General features: G+C 40.0%; 1 protein-coding gene across 10 annotated transcripts in view; it reads right to left on the bottom strand.

Moving 5' to 3' along the window:
- Positions 1-14,702, bottom strand: part of lrrc7 (leucine rich repeat containing 7) — a 131,452-nt gene extending 116,750 nt beyond the window's left edge. For all 10 annotated transcript variants that reach the window (XM_034081726.1, XM_071202927.1, XM_071202923.1 and 7 more), the window contains exon 1: positions 14,499-14,702. The gene's annotated coding sequence lies outside the window, so the exon portion shown is untranslated. The remainder of the gene's footprint in view (positions 1-14,498) is intronic.
- Between the last annotated feature and the right edge of the window lie 5,587 nt (positions 14,703-20,289).

The following is a 20,289-nucleotide window of genomic DNA, read 5'->3' as shown; positions in this document are numbered from 1 at the left end:
CCAACACCTGGTAATGATAGTGTGGTGTGTCATACTGAGTCCTCACTCACTTAGGCAGCCATGGAAGTCATGCAGTGGTGGTGGGATGGTAACAATACAGCCTTGGCTCAGACAACCATCAGCAAAACATCTGACAACCTGAAATAAGAAAATAATTCTAAATGTGGTGAACCAGATTTAAAACGCTTCCCTGGTTAACTAAGCCTTAAATGCATCATTAAAGATGTTTATTGACAGGTTGCTTGACAGTCAGGAAGGGAGATGTTGTTTATTAATGGCTTACACTTATGAAACCTGTTAATAATTAAGCCTCCTTTGGCGAGGAATATCAAACATATCCCTCAGGAGTTTCATTATAATTCAAAACATTGTAGTGGGCACGGTCAGGCGCTGGGGATCAAGCCAACAACTCTTCAACTACTCACAGATTTCCTAACAGATCTGCCAACCAGTGAGCTTCTCCTCTCTCTACGCCATTTATCTTTCCTTTCTCTCTGTTCATGTCTGTGTTTGAATTGTTTTCCTACAATCTGCTGACGATAACAAAGAAGAGGAAGAAAAGGGCGGATTAATTAAGTTTAATTGAATGAATCAGTGACTGAAACCAGGAAGTGAAGGGTGGATGTTACTTCTTAATTAAACTGCAGTGAGGTGCACTGTAAAATATTACCATGATTTCACAATATTTATCGGTAATATTTTACAATAAATTACTATTTTACCACTTTACAGTCTTTACCTGTAATGTTCACAATATAACACTGTAATTTAGAATTTCACAGTGAAATCATTGCAGGCACAGTTAATTACTGTGAATGTACAGGATCAATGATTACCAGTATGTCACAACATGTTACTGTATTATTTCACAGTACAATACTGTATTCAGACCATCCTCTGTGATAACACAACAAATTAAGTGATTTTCTTGCTTTCATCGCTCTTGCTTGGCTTTAAATGGGGCACCACTGCATGTGCCTTAAAATAAATGAGGCAACATATACATCTATGTAAAATTGAAATGGTTGTCTTGGCTTATTGTTTTCAGGTGCATCCTGGGCATTAATCCTGAGACGGACTCGAAAGCCAAAAAGAGGCATGGCAATTTAAACCCCCATGTCAGCACATTCTTCAGAAAAATTGTTGACTTTGAGTGGATGTCTGTGTAGACATGTGCTACGTGCTCCCCTCCTTGTTTTCTGTCTCCCTGGCTCCGCCTCTGCCCAGGTGCACCTGGTCTGCCCCTGGCTCTGCCTCTGCCCAGGTGTTCCAAATTCCCCTCAGCCGTGTGTATATATAAAGAGAAGCTGGAGGAGAAGGATGTCTCACCTATCCTAATGCCGGAGACACTGTCCTTAGAATACCTCTTTGCCATTTTGAGCTGTAGGCCATATTTTTGCAGATGTGTTTATGTTTAGCCTGGAGGACCTGGTAGTCCAGTTTTCGCGGCTTTATTTTGTTTCCCATAGGGTTTATAATTGATTTCTGGTTGGGGGTGGGGGGGAGCTCTGGGTCCTACGGCCCGTGGTGTGGCTGGCTCGGGTTCCCTCCTTCTGTTTGTTCCTTTTGGCCACTCCTCCAGACCTCTTTTTGTTTCCCATTTCGCGTGTGTGAGCAAACGGCAGATTATCAATAAATGCTCGTTACCGGTTATTGCGTGTATTCTTTCATGTTGCGGGTCTCAGCACGAGCCATACCGCGGAGTAGAGGTTGGGGCCGTAACAACATGTCCAAGACAATGTGAAATGTACTTTGCACTTCAATGGAGTAATAACAAGTTAAAATGGGCATTTTCTTTGTTCTTCTTTGTTGATTGAGCTGATTGAATTGTGTAGTTATGGTACAATCCCAGTCAAATTTACAATATATTATCGTATTATTTAGATTTGTATATTTACAGTAAATTACTGGCTGCTGTGTTGCATTACTTCTACAGTAATAGTGTGAACATACAGGTAATTACTGTAATTTATGTACAGAAAGGTACCATAATACCACAGCTCTGTACTGCTATATCACAGTAATTCCATGGGCATGGCAACTGTAAAGTCACAGTATTTAGTTGTACTTTTATTCTAATTTACTGTAAAATATATACAGTAAATTACTGTGAAATATTTACAGTAAATTACTGTGAAATCCATGCAACTAGTAGCCAGTAATTTACTGTAATTTTACAGCCAAACATTTTACAGTGTGTTGATACATGTTGACCCATGCTAACGGTGGCAAAAGAAAAAAAGACATGAAAAAAACAAACAATTTGATGTTTGGATACTTTGGCCCATTTTGTTTAAAGGTTAATGGAAATCCACCAATCATTTGTTTAGAGGTTGCTCTGAAGTTCCCCACTTAGATCCACATTAAACTGGCTAAAACTTGCCAACTATTCTGGAAAAAAATAATAGTTTTTTCAATAAGCTTCAACTTCATCTCAACCCTCATTTGAACACTTGTTTTTCCAATGATTGTTTTGGGCATATTAACTCTTTTGCATCCCTTACCCTTTCAACTGTCTCAACGGCTAGTAACTTGTGTGGATTTTGATTATTTGAAGGAAACACTGAGTCTAAAGGTAGATTAAATCCAAACAAATCGTTTTCACTGGAGATGAAGCAGTTACATATAATCAATGTAACAGAATAAAGCTCCTGTATCTGAGCCACTTTGTAGCACTGTTAAGGAATAATAAAGGCACTTTTGATAAATCCGCCTCCTCAAACAAGAATGTTGGGTTTAGGAGGAGTTTCAAAATGGTTATAAATAGGTGTAATATAGACAAGATTTATAAAGGCCAGAGAAGGTTGGCACTGTGAAAGGCGTATCATTCAGGTTTGAGTATCACTAATGTAACAGCTGGTAAAGGAAGAGGGAATTTCAACTATTATATTTAATGCAAGTAGGCCTAATTTATGATAATGCATTATCATTTATTACACGGATAATAGTTTATATTAATAATGTGAAACTGCAAAAACAACTAGAGAATAAAGTTATCAAAGATAACTCTCTCTTAAATGTGGAGTGGTTGTGTTAATTAGCATGAAATGGAAATACTGGAGTGAATCACCTCAAATGTACAATACTATAGTGAATACAATTTGTAAAGTTACACCACCTGTGACCTTATACATTTTGACAGTAAAATAACAAGTTAGAACAGCTAACAACAGGTTGATTTGTCAGGATGAAAGCACCTACCAATGAAATATTAGAGATGAGTAAAACATCATATCTTTCACTATTTCAAGGGATATGTTTGTCTTGACTCTGCGCAGTGGTAACAACTGGAACAAGGAACAATACAAACAACACAGCCGAATTAACGTGATACAGCAGGGAAGGAAGAAAGCTAGAAGCTAACAACTATATGAATACAACTTCTGAGTATTTGCTCCATTTTCCTATCTGATATCCTTTGAGGGTTTACCTCGTTTTCTCACGTTCTCTTTCCTGCACATGAAATCAAGCATCATTTAATGACTTGATGCAGAAAAAGGGCAAAACAGAGAGAGCATTTTTATGTTTTAAATGAAATGGGGAAATAGAGCAAAAAAGGAAAAACATGCACACACAAAAGTAAAAGAAAGAAAGAGTCAGAGCTTGAAGCAGTGAGAGGGAGAAAGAAAGAGAGCCTCTTGCAGAAGCCCAGGGGGTATCCTGCCATCCCAGAATGCTTTGCTCTAACCTACTTTGGTATTTCTGTATCTGTCTTTGTCTCTGCAGCGCTCTGAGTGGGCTAGCTATCCTGTACACATCATATCTGACTGAGTTTTGTTCTCTGATTTCTATCCTCCTGTGAACCAAATAGGTTAAGCATGTGTGATTGCAAACGTGATATCGTTTTCTTATCGTCAATGATTTCACTACTGACTTAACTGTTCCTAATGAGGTAAAGAAGTGGCCTTTTTTTCCTGCTTTTGGGAAATATATAAAAACACACATACCTACACACACATGAAGGCAAACACACACTGCTCAGGGTCAAACAAGATGGAAGTGATGAGAATGGCTTGGTGTGAAAGCACTAAGCACTTGTATGAATGTAGTATGTGTGTGTGTGTGTGTGTGTGTGTGTGTGTGTGTGTGTGTGTGTGTGTGTGTGTGTGTGTGTGTGTGTGTGTGTGTGTGTGTGTATGTGTGTGTGTGTGTGTGTGTGTGTGTGTGTGTGTGTGTGTGTGTGTGTGTGTGTGTGTGTGTGTGTGTGTGTGTGTGTGTGTGTGTGTGTGTGTGTGTGTGTGTGTGTGTGTGTGTGTGTGTGTGTGTGTGTCATTGTGAATTGTGAATTGTGTGTGTGTGTCATTGTGAATTGTGTGTCCTTGAGTCAATGCAACTGTAATACATATTTGCGTGACCATGTGTGAGAGTATCTATGTGTGATGGTGTGTGTGTGTGTGTGTGTGTGTGTGTGTGTGTGTGTGTGTGTGTGTGTGTGTGTGTGTGTGTGTGTGTGTGTGTGTGTGTGTGTGTGTGTGTGTGTGTGTGTGTGTGTGTGTGTGTGTGTGTGTGTGTGTGTGTGTGTGTGTGTGTGTGTGTGTGTGCTTTGCGGGCTGAGTGGGCAGCCTGACTACCAGCTCAGCAACACTCTGTTACCATGGAAACTAATGAGCGGAGCACAGAAGAGAGGAGTATGATGAAGAGAGGAGAGGAAGTCACAGATGAATCAATTGCACAAATGAGTTGTGCTTAAATTATAAAAAGGTCACTTTCATTCCATGTTTAAATAATGTAGAAATGCCACGGAGACAGAGACGCATACGAACAATTAAATCCGAAAATATGCAGGAATACATATGTAATTTTCATGGCCATTATAGTGGTGATTTGGATGATTGTTTTACAGTCTATAAGTATTCAAGCTTTGTCCGACTGTCTGAAATGACAACACTTCCACTGTGGTGGAAATGGTCTTCTTATAGACTTTATATTTACTGTTCTGTTGTATATTATATTGTGATCCTATCTCCTATAAAGGACTGCTAAATGCGGCCTTTCCCTACCATGTGTCCTTTATATGCGTTATATACTAAAGGTGTATTTCTAATTATTCTGTTGATGCATGGACCATGGTTTTTATTATGTTCCATTTTTAAGGTATTGTTTTGTATGTTGTCATATTTCTAGAACCAATATATACTTGCTTTACCCTTGCTAAGTAAAAATGAAAAAAAAGTATGGAGTGTCTCTTTTCCTCATCCATTCCTATCACCATTTCTGCCATATACACAACTTGTTTTAGTACCTTGTGATGACATTGTATGAAGTAAATTATTAAACATACAACTTTAAGTCTGTAAATAGCTAGACCCAAAGTTTACCCCTTCCTACTCTTGAAACTCTTAAACCTTTATTTTTAATTCAAAGCCAGGGGTAACCCACTGGAGACCCTATACATGTATCCCCATATGAGTGGTGAGTCACAATAATGTGATAACATACACACACACACACACACACACACACACACACACACATATATTTGATCAGTGTGATATTCAACACTGGATACAGGGCTCCACCTGCTGCACGCACAGGAACAAACACACACACACACAAAAAAAAATCTTTGTACGCCTTTAATCTGTCACAATGATCAAACCTTTTATATTTCTCCACGATCATTTACTAACAAACTAATTAACATATGAATTCACAGCAGTGTTATTATATATGAATACGTTTCACCCAACACTTATCCACATGATTCATGACTGTCCATACTAATCACCCACTGTTCCTTTTAGCTGAATTCTGAAGCCGTTTTTATAACCTTTTGAAATCTGTGACCATTAACACCTAACTACTAGCTCACACACTCAATACATGCACATCACTTTAAACACAATAGCACATTTCAACACAGCAGCTGTGATTTCAACTTAGCTTCTGTATTTGATTACACATATTGTGTCCCTACCTACACACACCTGTTGTGTTGTTTGTGCTGAACTGAGCAAAACTCCATTAACACTGTGACCAAGGACAGCCCACGCTGCCTCACAACACAGTTTTTTTCGTGCTGTTAAAAACCCAGCAACAAAAACCTCTGCAAAAGGGCTGAGTTGACTCTATCCAGGATGTGTCACTGCATTTAGTGCTAAGGCTAAAAAAGACTAAATAAAAGGTACCTGAGAAAGTTATATAAATGTTTTGTATATCTTATTAAAACCAAAGAAATATATTATTATTAGAAATATTTGATATTTTGAAACCAGCATTGTATAGTACACAGAGCTGATCATGCACTTATTGCTCCGAATGATCAAGAGCAAAATGAAAAACCCCTCAGATGAAGGTACTGTTAGCTACAGGTGGCCTTTATGTGCCAACAGGCAGGGAAGTAAATGAATACTGCTACAAACAAGGAATCCAACTTCACGGACGTAAAGAGATATACACATATTTTGAAAACCGTATTCATAAATGTCCTTTGACTAAATAAAAGTATTCAATGATACATAAAACATGCAGTGGAGCATCCTGCTGATTGTCAGGCCACATAGATTATTTAATACAGTAAATAGTGAATGGAGCAGTCAGCAGATGGTATTCAGAGAGATCACTGGAAGTACAAGAAAACGGTCTGCCAACGCAGGCTGGTTTCCTCTCTCTTCCCTCATGTCCTTCTTCTAATCCTCCTTGTCCTCCCAACTGTTTTCCTCCCTTTCCTTTCACTCCAATGTTAGTTAAAGAGACCTCTAAGGAGTGACATAACTTGAGGACATGTGTGCAGCTTCCTCTGGTTCCACAAAATGCTTTATAAAACGTGCCTATGCTGTAGTACTCACCCAAACCCGGTTAAAACCTATTTTGATGGATACGTGGATTCTTCTTTAAGATTGAGGCTGTTGTATTTTTCACAAGTAAGGAAGCCTATATATATTTGGGGATTTTGGGCTATGAAAAATTAGTCATGCAAACATGACAGTTGAGAGTTTATAGTGTTCCACGTAAACTGGTCTTAACATGTAAGAACCACAGGCTGTCGTGCTGCACTTGCTAACCCAAACGCCACATCTAATTGGCTAATGGTTAGTTGTCAGGTGACTCACTCTCTTTTTCTCTCAAATACACACACAAACCCGCAAACAATGACGCACACAAATTAGCAATGAATCCTCTGTAAGCATTTACAGATGCTCAACTAGTCCGAAAGAATTAGAGACAAACAAACAAACAAACAAAGGAAGGAAGAGAAGATGTTGACATTAGTGGTGTGCTCTGGTTTGCAACTGTCTCAATTGTTTAGGGAGTGTGTGTGTGTGTGTGTGTGTGTGTGTGTGTGTGTGTGTGTGTGTGTGTGTGTGTGTGTGTGTGTGTGTGTGTGTGTGTGTGTGTGTGTGTGTGTGTGTGTGTGTGTGTGTGTGTGCGTGTGTGCGTGTGCGTGTGTGGTGTGCGTGTGTGGTGTGCGTGTGTGGTGTGCGTGCGTGCGTGTGTGTGTGTGTGTGCGTGCGTGCATGTGCATGGGCATCCTGTGTGTGTGGGCAGACAGTGAGGTGGAGTTGTCATGCTGGGCAGAACATATCTGAATGTTCATAACCAAACATCTATAAGCCTGTGCACACACTCACTCAGGTGAACACTACATTCCCCATGAGATGTAAACAATATAACAAAACAAAATAAATATAATGGCATAAAGCTGAGGAGAGCAGCATGAGGTGGAGAGGAAAGGGAGAAAGACGTGAGGTAGATGGAGACATCGAGAGGAAAGACACAATGGCAGAGAGAGGAAGAGAAATAGTGTTAGGCAGGAGACTCTGTGTGGGTTGACTTTCTCTCTTTCTCTGGTGCTATGGTAACATACAGAGCTGCAGCTAATCATAGGAGAGGAGAAAGAGGAAAGGAGAGGAGAGAAAGACACAAGAGAGGGACGAGTGGGAAGGGGTGAGAAAGGATGGAAAGGAGAGGTGAGAGGAGAAATGGAGTGAAATGAGAGAGAGAGGAAAGGATCGGGATGAGAATCAATCTGTACATTTGATTTGCCATGTTTGCTATCAAATATGAGGGAAAATAAAATGTAACAAAACAAACAGGCATGAGAAGAAAGGAGACACACCAGAAAGGAAAGGAGACATGATGAGGAAACAAAAAAGGGGATGTAGAAGACAACATGAACAGAAAGAAAAGGAGAGGAGAGAGGCGGTGAGGAAACTAGAAGGGGGGTAAAGAAGGACTCAAATGAAAACAGAAGGAAGGAAAGAAAGACACAAAAGGAAAGGCCATTACAAAGGGAATACCAACATTAATGGGGGAGAGGAGGAGTAAGGATTTCATAAATCTTATCTTAAACCAAAATAAAGATGATGGATTGATAAGACCTCATTGGTTTTCCAAGCCATAAATTCAAAAGACGAACATGTAAGACCTCCTGAGATCATTCAGTACTGATTTATTTCCAAATGAAGGAATGTCTAACAGCTTTAAGTACATTTTGAAACTAGACCATACTGTATCACAAAAAAGAAATACAGTTTTTAGCCAAGGCAGCGGCAGAAATAGGAAATAGATCAAGATGGATTGTCCTGAAATGTGATGCGGCCTGTCTGTATCTTGTCGTTATAGGTTGGTTTTCTGTTGGCAGATATAAGATGCAGAGACACACGTTAGGTAGATTTCCACCTCTGCTGCTTTATCTTTAGATCTTCGGTGAAGTGTTTTGATGGCTTGTCCTGATACAAAATGTATTGATTCTGAACAGACGGCGTTTAATTGTCTCCACCGTCACCAATCGTCCATCACAAGAGGAATTGCTATTTAATTAACATACAGTTAGTCTATTTAATATATGATGCTCAACAGTTTCCTTTCCCCCCCAATATATCTTTCCTCTAGATCAGATATATATTCATTGTTAAATATTAGAAACTGTTTGTAGGCGGACTTCTGGTTTGTTTGTTGTTGTGACATTTGCAAATACAAATAATCAGAAAACACAACAGTCCTTTGTTCCAGAGCCTGTTGTATTATGTCTGCCTTGGAGTACAATTAGCACAACATGACTCACAACAGCATTCAGCCTCATGAAGTAAGGTGAGCAGGTTGTCCCCTGATGGAGAGGCACCAGTTCTTACCTACATGTGACACTAACACATGCACATGCAATAAGCAGCAGCAGACAGCAATTAAGGACACACACTACTCAACTCAACTTTACTTTAGTATTAATGCTTTGCAATGATATGTTGTCTGAAGTGGAAATTGGTCCTAAAGTACACAACATATGTTCAAAGATGCCTATAGGCAAAGATAATTTCGCGAGATTGATCACTTTTTCATGTTTCTCTTGTCACAGGCAATGCTTATCTGAAGCTGCAGGGGAGACAAAGATGATGGGTTTTTGTTGGGGAATCACGGGTTAAAATGCCTTTATATTGTTAATCATAGTTTAAAGCTTGTAATTGAACTCTGTTATGTGTCAGATGAGGGAAATATCCCCGTATTTCTCACCATTTCAAAATCCTACTGGGAATGATGCAACCATACAGTAACTACACAGATAGACAAGAAACACACACACATCAGACTATGTAATAAATATCTTTATACACTGCATTCACGACCAGAAGTTGTTTTCCAACTCTCTGCTTGTATGTCAGTTAATAGGTCAGGATTCCCCAGTTGAAACTGGACCTACTTTAATTTGATTTGTTTACATCCTGTATATTGTCTCTTATTCTAACTACACCTCTCTTTGGGTTTTCCAGTGCTTGCAACTTGCTGATCCCCATAATAGATCCATACAAGGGTTTATTACTTTATAACAGTTGCAAGAGTGGAGTGAGTGAGGTGTCAGTGAAGCTCTTGTCTTAGTTTATGCCTTTGGTGTCTGTGTCCTCAAATCATAAATCATGCTGTTTTCTCTCAAGTCAAGGGGTTTTAATCAACAGTTACTGCTGTTTCAAACTGCAATAGTCCCACAATTACTCCATAACAAACAAAACATACAACACTAAGTATTTTGAGAACCCTTAAATAGCCTTTTGTACAAATGGATAAGTTCCATCCCATTTTCAACAAAGAGGACTACTGGAAATGACTTAGAAATCTCCAAATAGGCCTGTTTCACACCAACCAAACCGCTGAGGTATTGCTAATAACATTAACAACAGTACAGTGCTACATAAGCTGCCCATTAAGCAATGAAGGTGTGAAAGTGACCCTGAAACTGGGCGCTGATTGGTAATCTTGTTTTTCTTCACTTCTGCATGTATCATAAAACATATATAATGTCAGAGTGATGTCAATAGAGCTGTTGAACCACTTGTTTTTGGCAGAGACATGTCTCATAGCTCCTGAGGTGGTCTAATCAGCCAAAAGTGAAAACATCTGTGTACCAATGTAAGTTGTCCTCAGCACTAGAATCATATCCCTCCTCCTAATGAAGAGCTAGTCCCTGACCTCCAGTTTAAATCAGAGCACAACCTGCCCAGAGACTCTTTTCAGAAATCGTCAATCTTCAAATTGATAGTTCTCCAACAAAGAGAGGAAAGACAGTTTACCATTTGTCATTACTGAGGATTTATCAGGGACATGTTGCATTCATGACTTATGGTGGGATAATTATTTTTTGTAGATTTGTGGGATGATATCAGCTGCAGTTACAAACAACACACTTACTCCTCAGGCAGATAGATCAAATGCAAATACCTTCAACTTAGTAGTTAAAATATCCCAAACTGCTTCACAGTCTATTGACACAACCCAACTTGACACCATCATTTCCTATTAGCAATTAAACTGCTGAAGCCAAATAAAGATGTTCAATAGGCACATGTTGCCATGCTGACTATTGGATGATATTGCTTAGCAACTACAATTGTTTGTAGGATGTTAAAACTAAAGAGTGCTGCATGAGTGTGATATGGTTGGGGATACACATATACTGTATAAAAGAAAAGGAAGTAGTCACCACAACGTCACCTATTGGTTTGTGGACAACGGTTTTGAAGCCACCATCTTGGCTTTTTGGAATTAGAAGAAGTGACACGTGAGGGTGTAGCATCTTTAGGCAAAGACAATGTTACAATTATTATTACATTACATGTTACTTGTTAGACGCTTTTATCCAAAGCGACTTACATACTCAATACTGTGGACACTCCCCACAGGAGCAATTTGGGGTGAAGTGTCTTGCCCAGGGACACAACGACATGCTGACTGCAGTGGGACTCGAACTTGCTATCCCCTGATTCAAAATTCAGCGCACTATCCCACTGAGCCACAGCCTAAATTATCTTTAATATACTAAATATATTACACTATGAAAATGTTCAAGTTGTAAGACGAGAACATGGAGAGCACCCAAACTGGAAAATGCTGTGGTACAGCCCTAAAGCATATCCGGCTTTATTGTCTATTTTACTCTAGTCAAGACAAAAATATTGTAAAGAATATGTTTACTGAGGCAACAAATCAAGTGAGGAGTAGGATCATTCTCTCAAAGACTTCTATACAATCAGAAAGATTATTAGAAAGGAGGCATGTTCAGGGCATTTCCGCATTGGATTTACTTTTCAGGCTGAAGCCTGTAAGAGTCATCGTGTCAAAAATGCTTGAGAAAGACTGTGAGACTCAGAAACAAAAACCCACCACGTCCTCCACACAGGAATCTGCTCAGAGGGAATCCATATACCACAGCATAGGATTCACACATTAGATGAAACCACTACATTACATAATGTGTTCATCTGCTTGTTCCAACATTTACATGTTTTCATTTGCTGCACCACTACATCTGAATTATCTAGATGTGAAGGTGCATTATTTTGAAACATGTAAATGTATAAAATGATGCACAAGCAACCCTATTGAACAGTGAAATAAAGGGTATTGTTTTGATACAGGATTTGTTAATTATTTTAACACTTAAAAATGTATTCTGGAAGTATAAATTGGCCCAGATTAAGGTACAAATTGAAGGTTTTTGTTGCCAGCAGGCAATTAGCTTATACAACAGTGGGAACAGCTATCCTAGCTATCCTGTTCATACATTGGTTTTAGCTTCATATTTAGAATGTACACAGGACATTTAAATCATGCATCTCCTCATTTTAAGGCACAACTGGATTTGGCATACAGTTTAGTTAAAATTGGGTTTAACTGAGGGATTAGAAATGCATGTTCTCAGTCTGGGCACTCAAGAACAAATGTGTGTGACTGTCTATGATTGTATACAATATAATAATACACATTTCTTCTATATTTTATTTCCTGTGGGAGATTTCAGAAACATTACATAGCCCCAGTATGAGCACACTATTGATTTAATATTGTTTCAATTATAAGATGTCTAATCGTAGTATTCAGACATGTTATTTCAGCATACGCTTGCAATTGAATTTGCTATTAATTAGTTTAGCATTTCCTGCTGACACCGTGCAACATACTTGTTGTCACTGATACACTGTCCTGCTGTGATCTTTCAGGCTGTGCTGAAACATGATTGAAACCTTCACCAGTCAGGAGAGATTTGAGGCAGGATTTAAGGATTTAATCACTGTGTGACTGTGCACTTGGCTAGAAGAATCTCTTAGCTGTGGGGCATCCCAGTGAATCCGTGGGCTCAGGTGAATACCATGTACTTGTGATGTTGTGGGCTAAAATCTGGCTCCTACTCTCCCCCCTCCCCTTTCTCTGCTCTTCATGCAGTCTAATGAAGCTGAACGGATCCCAACGCTTTGTATCTGACAGAGCTGTGAAGATGAGATGTTACCTCCTACGCAGGCAGGCAGTAGCTTGAGAGACCTGAACACCTCCGACTGTAGCTGCTGTAATGCTATGGAATATCTTAATATCTCTCACTGATAGCAAACCGGAAAACCTGCAGCCTCTATCTGAGCTGCTTGCTAAACTGATTTATTCTGTAGATTTATATCTGCAGCGATAGTCTGAATCCTTGTGTGGACTAACAGCAGAACTTTAGTCGCTGTTAGGCTTCATAAACATGTTAACTGTATACAGAATAAATTTGGTTTACCTACTTCAAATTCAGAAATCCTGAAGGCTGCCATGTTGGTCAGTTATCTTCTAGTTGACAAGATGGAGCAGAGTTTTGTGAGCAGAGTGAGTCAGTTACATCAAGATGGTTGGAAGTGTGTCGAACATGGGCAGGGGGAGCACGACATCCTTTTCAAAAACATATGTTCAACAAGGCTGTTCTATCTATGCACACGTTTAAGATCTATAAAACATGACATACTGATGAGGACTTTGATGATAAGCATAACCCAATTAATGAAAAGTATATCAGGGAATTGTACTGCTGTATCCAGGATTCAACTGGTAAAATAAGTCAGGAAATGTCACATCTAATTTACTAAATGAAATGTTTCTGAATATTATTTGTTGTATTCATTTGTATGAATTGTATCCAACTACATTAGGATCTAAACGTTTGAATATTCTTCACTACACTTTGTGTTGTTGTTATGCCTTCACAAAAGTACAAAACCACAATCTGTCATTTTGCATCAGTAACTAATGTATATATAACCAAAGGATGGTCTCCATTCAAAAGTCAAATAATACAATGTGTTCCCTTACACAGGGTACCTCAGCTGTCAAAATCTCTTTGTCCCTGAATGACATTTTTAGATATCGGGTGAGATTTCATCCCTAGTTCAACCCCTAAATCCCAAATCCCAGCATTACAACAAAACAAAATACTTCCAGCAGATAAAACTTTTCACACCTGATTTAAATCATCCTAAAAGTGTTCGAGGCAATCTCAGGTGGTCGGCCAGAAGACTCTCGGCATGAGAGCGGCCGAGCAGAAAGCCAAGTCACCTGATGTGCACAGATAAATCCTGAGGGCGATTTCAATCCAACACACAACATGTGTCTTGTCTCATTTTATAATCCTTTAGATTGTAACACACAAGAAGAGTTGTTCAGCTGCCCACTTGTTAGCTCCGACATCTGTCACATTAATACATTGCTGTAAATCCTGTGACATTCAGTGACATATACATGCAGATTGATGGATTCCTCCACACTAAGAACAGCCTCTACGTCTATAGGTTACAGTAGAAAACACAGAGTTTCCAAATGGCCAAGGCAATGAAGCTTTTCTGAACTAGTGACAGCATGATGCTGCACAGCCCTGATACTGGAGTAGAGATGGAGCATTATGTAATTAATACTCCCCCTCCTATGCAGATACAGTAGGCAAGCCCAGAAATCCTTGCCTCAGCTGTAACTTTAGCCACGAAATGACTGAAAAAACCCTTATGTCGGGTGTCATTTTAATCACTGAGGCTCCTATAATTCCATATAGACCAGCAGCTCTTGACTCAGCTAAAGCCTCTGCATACTGTGAAACAGGCATATACAGTTACCTCCTCTACAGCCACGCAGCATGCAGAAAACCTTTTCTGTACAACCCACACATATTTTCATCTGATGTAAAATAACAAATGAACCTTTTATCCCATAATTCACAACACAGGTGACTGTTAAAGCCAAGACAGAGAAAAGTGATGAGGGGCTTCTCTTACCAACAAATCCCCCCTTCTTCAGGAATTTTTTCCTCTCCCTTCAGCCGGCTTGCTCCAGCGCTCCAGCTTTCATCTTTCCGGTGAAGAGAGCGAAGGACTTTAAATAATTAGCATTCCTCGTGCTCTGGTGTTTTTCTCTCTGTCTCCTCCAGATTTCTCCACAGTCTCCGAGGGAGGATACAGGAGCATCCGTGATACACTGCCGCGCGCTCCGCTGCAGGAGGCTGAACGTCAATCAAACAGGTAACCTAGGGAACCGCTGGGCCCGCCTACACTACACTACCCCCACCCCCTACAGCCGGCCGCTGATTGGTCGGATGACGGAGAACCAGAAGTCCTTGCAGATCCACAGATGGTACAGAGCTGAGGTGGGATCATGCACAGAGCCAAACAAACAGTAGTGGATTGCGGTACTCTCTCTCTCTCTCTCTCTCTCTCTCTCTCTCTCTCTCTCTCTCTCTCTCTCTCTCTCTCTCTCTCTCTCTCTCTCTGACTTCAGAGTCAACCGCTTTATTTTACAGTTGCTTAGCAACAGACTGGCATATGTGAGTGTGAGTTGCAGAACAGGGGAAGAGATGTGGGAGAGAAAGGAGTTCAAGTCCTCAACTCTCTCTCCCTGTTTCTCTCTCTGTCAGAGGTGTGGATGGATGTTTAATATTTCAGCGCTCAGCAGCAGTGTGTCTCAGTGTCATGGAGGCTGCTGTTGCATCAGAGCAGACTCATGTAGGGTAAATTAAATGAAGCACTGAGGGTCAGTTATTAGGGGAAGCCTTAGATGGAAGGAGGTGATTGACAAAGTTGTAAAGGAACAACAATAATTTAAACTGCAGAAAATCAAAATATCAGAAGGAACTCCCTATGCTATACTCCTGCAACAAGACCCACTTATCTGCTGATCATACAATGTGCAATATGTACAAAACAGTCATATTTTCACAAAGCCTGAAACACTACTTCCCTTTAAACCTAACCCACACTCCTTCCAAGCAAATATAAATATTGTTTGGCGCATGTCACATCCTGACTCAATTAGATACACATTACACAGAAAGTACATTGGTCCAGTGAGTTATAGTTGTAGATACATCTGGGATCCATGTAAGACATCTCACTTGATACAGAGTATTTCAATAAAGACAACTAGAGACACACATCTGTCTACTGCAGTGATGAAGTTGCCACAACCTTCAGTTTAACAGTAAAGCTTATTTTACACACAACTGTCAGCAGGGGGCACCATTTTCACTCTTAGGTAAATTAAGACACTCGGGGTGTTTCTCAATCGCGAGGATGCTAGCTTGGTAGTCGCGTACTTCCAAGTCACTTCCTTCAGAAACGAAGCAAGTATGCTTCCAAGCCACGGCTTCGGAAAACGAAGAAGAATGGAACAGGCTAACAAGTGTGCCACTCTCTCTAACGGTTTCAACATAAACTGTACCGAAAATAAATACCTCACGATGTCTATCTAATTATGAACTTGCTTTACTTTCACGGAACACATTTTTGATGATAACAAACAAATGTAACAAAGTAACATATTTACATGTTCTACGCCACTACATACTTACATTTAAATGTGTGCTGCGTCGGTTCAGCAATTCTCCGCAAGCGTTTTTGAAATCTCTGTGCGCAAAGCATTGTGGGGATTTTAAGGACGCAAAGTCTACCCATGTGCAGCCTCGAAATTTCCCCCAAACCAAGGACGCGGCCTCGGTGGAATTCCAAGTATGCTGGAGATTAGAACAGTCCTTCGGCGGCACTCGATGACATAGCATCCTTGAAATATTGGCTTGGAATCCAGAATCCTCGAGATTGAGAAACGGCCTTGTATTGAGTTCTACGGTGGCCCTGAAGTGCAAGTCAAAACAGCATTTCAGGAAACACCACAGCATTTCACAAAACACTACGCAGGGATCACCAACTACATTTGTCCAAGGGCCAAAATTGCTAGTGGAGCACGCTCAGGTACTGCGGAGCGCATTAAGCTTAGCAGACTCTTCACGCTAACGAAGGATCACTTCTCGGCTACTGTCCCGCAGCTGCTGCCTCTCTATAAGCCCCGCCCCCTCTCCAGCGCGTCTTTTTTGAATGACAGGAGTAAACACAGCTGACAGCCGCGGTGAAACCTGAAACTCGAGCGATCAGAGCGATGCGAATATTTGGGGCTTATATCCATGTAAATACTATGGTAGACTAAAACAAAATTAAAGATATTTTACCATGATTTAATTGTAAATGAATACACATTTAAAAAATGATGCCGAAGTAACAGCATAGCCTAGTGATACCAGTTAGTAAAAACTATGAATTAATGCTGTGACAAGTCTGCAGACAAGACGGCAGGCGGAAAAGCTTTTAAAATGCGTGTTTTCTGAATGGAGATCGGATCGATCAGGATAAACCAACCTGTAGCTGCTCCGTCCACACTCACAACAACGGCATACAGACATAAATAAAGCAGCGACTGTATTCACCATGACACAGACAGTCTGTCTGTGGTTTGTTCATATTTAACTTTTGTCCAGTTTCTGAACAGATATGAGGAGCTGTGAGCTCTGTGTGCTAACAGGGCTGATGTTTCGGGACATGTTGCGCTGTCGGGTGCTGACCAATCACAAAGCGTCATTTATTGACTGGCAGCAAAAACAACCAATCACAGCAGTGCTTCTCTGACTGGCTCTGTCAAATCACAAACACAAGTGTTCTCCTTAAAGGAATACCCTTTCCGTATAAGTTGAAATGCTGTGGTGTTTTCTCAAATGCTGTGGTTTTTTGTGAAATGCTGTGGTGTTTCCTGAAACGCTGTGTTGACTTGCAGTTCAGGGCCACCGTAGAGTTCAACCCAAAATATATAATTAATATTTAGGAGTGTTCTCTTTAACAAATACTGAAAGAAAAATGAGCTGAAGTACATCTCAAATTGAGTTGAATTTGCCACACTGTGACTGTTATTATACTAGTTCAGTGTGATTCACTGCTAACATCCCATATTGTGGAGACACATTCACACATTGCAATGTCCATGAGACAATTGTGTCATACTTTTGTGATGTGAGTGGCATTAGCGAGACAAAAGTTGGCGTTCTAGATCCAAACACATTTATAAATTCTCTAAGAAGCAGCTAGATGTGAGGAAACCCTCTCAAAGGAGATGACCTGCTAGAAGCTGTCCTACAGTCCTGTGCTAGAAACCTGCGCAGCCAGACTTTCCATTACAGGCCTGCTCTGACCGCAGCTTGGTGTGAATTGTGTGTGGGGGGGGGTGTACTCACTGAGGTCTTTCACTGATGACGCTGTGGAGCCAGGCGTCCTCTGGACAGCTGCAGCCAGCCTCTGAGTGCTCATTCGAGGGTAAGAAAACATCAGGCGGTCTGAGAATTTAAAAAAAGGCATGTTATGAATATTCTAATGGGTGGAAGAAAACATATGGGCTGTGTTAGCTAAATGTGGTTTGAGTACAGAGTGCAGTAACTGAGAGCAGACAGAAGCTCACAGCACTTGGCCCCCAGTTTTACTGTTAGAGTAGGCTGGATTTTGGAGGAAAAGGACTTGTTTAAAAAGCACTTTCCTTAACTATAGACAATTAATTTACTTCTAAAATAGGCAGGGTTGTACATTTTGAAAATCTCACACACCCTTAAAACAAAGTGGCATGGCGACAGTAAGCATCAAACACACAGCAGTAACGCAGTGGTTAGAGAACAAACCAAACGTTTTTCACTACCTTTAAGTGAGCCAACACGTTTATTTTTTTATTATCCGTACCGTATTTCAGTGTATGAGTAGGCTATTGGTCTAATATTCAATATTTTTCCTTTTTGGTTACCACCAGATCTGATCCCAGATGAAAATAGAGCTGATCTGTGTTTCCCTCCTCTGGGCTGCTTAACAAACACAAAGCACAGTTCTGCATGAAGAGCAATAGGACACATTTATGTCCAAAGATGCAGCTCTAAACTTATCATGAGAGCCACGCCTGGATGTATGGAGCCTAAACACACAGGTGAACCTGGTTTCCACAAGGTAAATAGGTTATACTGATCTAGTTAAGAAGAGTAAGGACTGAGCATGTGGAATAAGTTAGAGGGAAAACAAAAGATGCAATTTGTGATCAAAGTGAGTTAAAATGCCACAGAGGTCTCATCATTGTTATATGCACTTTACACTTCATTACACTGTAAAGGTTTTAAAAGTCACAAACTTCTTATAAAGCTGAGAGTTGTTTTTAAAGGTCAGCTTGGCATGTCGATAGGTCTAAAAAGGGAAGAATTAAAGAGAAAACAAATGAGGGGAATGATAAAAAGGACTACAATCATTATGCACTAGAGTTAACAGAATGAATAAGTGTGTTTGCTTTTCAAATTGTTTCAGATTCTTGCACAATTTCTTTCTGTTGCATTATTGAATTGCATGTTCTTCTGGTGTGCAATTATTAAAAGGGCATCTCTGTCTATGCAATTAAGAAATGGGTGCAATGCAAAATGCTACATGCAGCTGAGAGGTCAACAAAGGCAGATGTGTGTTGATGCCAAACCAAAATCAGCAATATAGGAGGGTAAGAGGCAAGCAGTCAGACACAGAGTGCCGCTCAGTAAGGTCTTACACGTGAGGTATAACTGAACCACACTTCAACTCTCATGCACTAAAACACATCTAAATCTGAATGACTAAACCATCATTTATCCACTGTTAACTCCCACACAGCCATTATATGTTTACCTAAGATAATTCTCAAGAACCCAACAGGGAATAAGGTGTAAGGGCAACGCTTTATGCATACTGTTCACGTTTAATTTAAGTGTCACTTACCGAGCACTGCAGGAGATTGTATAGCCTTTGATTAAAAATTCATGTATGCATATCATTATATCATGTCAGTCACATTGAGAGACCAAATTCAAATAGGGTATTAGAGGGAATTGTATTGTATACCATGAGTTGGGAGAAGAAAATGATGATGGATATTATTATTTGGATGTGGCATTAAAAAAGGACTGCTTTTGTGTTGCTCTAAGATGAATATTCATTTGAACACGTTTTTTTTCCTAGCTGCTGGATGACTCATCAACCCTGTTTTCCATTATGCCTGGGTATCCCTCATGACAACATATCCTATTTTAGGGTGGATTAGGATGGAAAACTTTCCATAGATGTCGCAATAGGATTAATTTAGATGGTTAACCGTGTTTTTTGTTATATTTTTGTGCAAGAGATCACTGTACCCGCTGAAAAGCCAGATCAATGCAAGAATAAAAAAGTGACAGCTATGAGCCGATAAAGTGCGTAAGTACATCCCCCACATTTGCTGGTCCAACTAGCAAAAGCAGTTTATTTATGTAAATATGAATTAGTTCTACTGAGGTTGCGTACATCTGGTCCCTGATATTGTGGCACAAATTGTGATTGACCTGCAGACAGAAGGCCAAAAAGCCCAATTAATGAAAGCCAGTGAGGACAAAAAGAACTGAAAGACTGATGAGATATTGTAAGAAAATAAGATATGTAGTGCCTGTCACCGTAACTCTGTCAATACAGCTATGCTCAGAGGATAGAGATTACTCAACTTCAACTAAAAAAAGTGTATTTTTATTAAATTCTGGTCTAAAATGTATTTTCACATCATCAGTGTTACCTTGCTGAAATGAAAACACACCCCACATTGGAAGTTGTTTTCGAAATTGCTATACACTACAGTCTTATGGTATCAAACTGAGGGTGAAATACCTTTTTGGTCACATCATTGTTCTCTCGTCCTGGGGTGAAACCTTTCCAGCGGGGTCTGAGCTGACCC

This window comes from Pseudochaenichthys georgianus, chromosome 4 (genome assembly GCF_902827115.2).
Source record: "Pseudochaenichthys georgianus chromosome 4, fPseGeo1.2, whole genome shotgun sequence".
Lineage (NCBI taxonomy): Eukaryota > Metazoa > Chordata > Actinopteri > Perciformes > Channichthyidae > Pseudochaenichthys > Pseudochaenichthys georgianus.
Note: the sequence above shows the minus strand (reverse complement) of the source record. Positions and strands in the feature narration are given on the sequence as shown.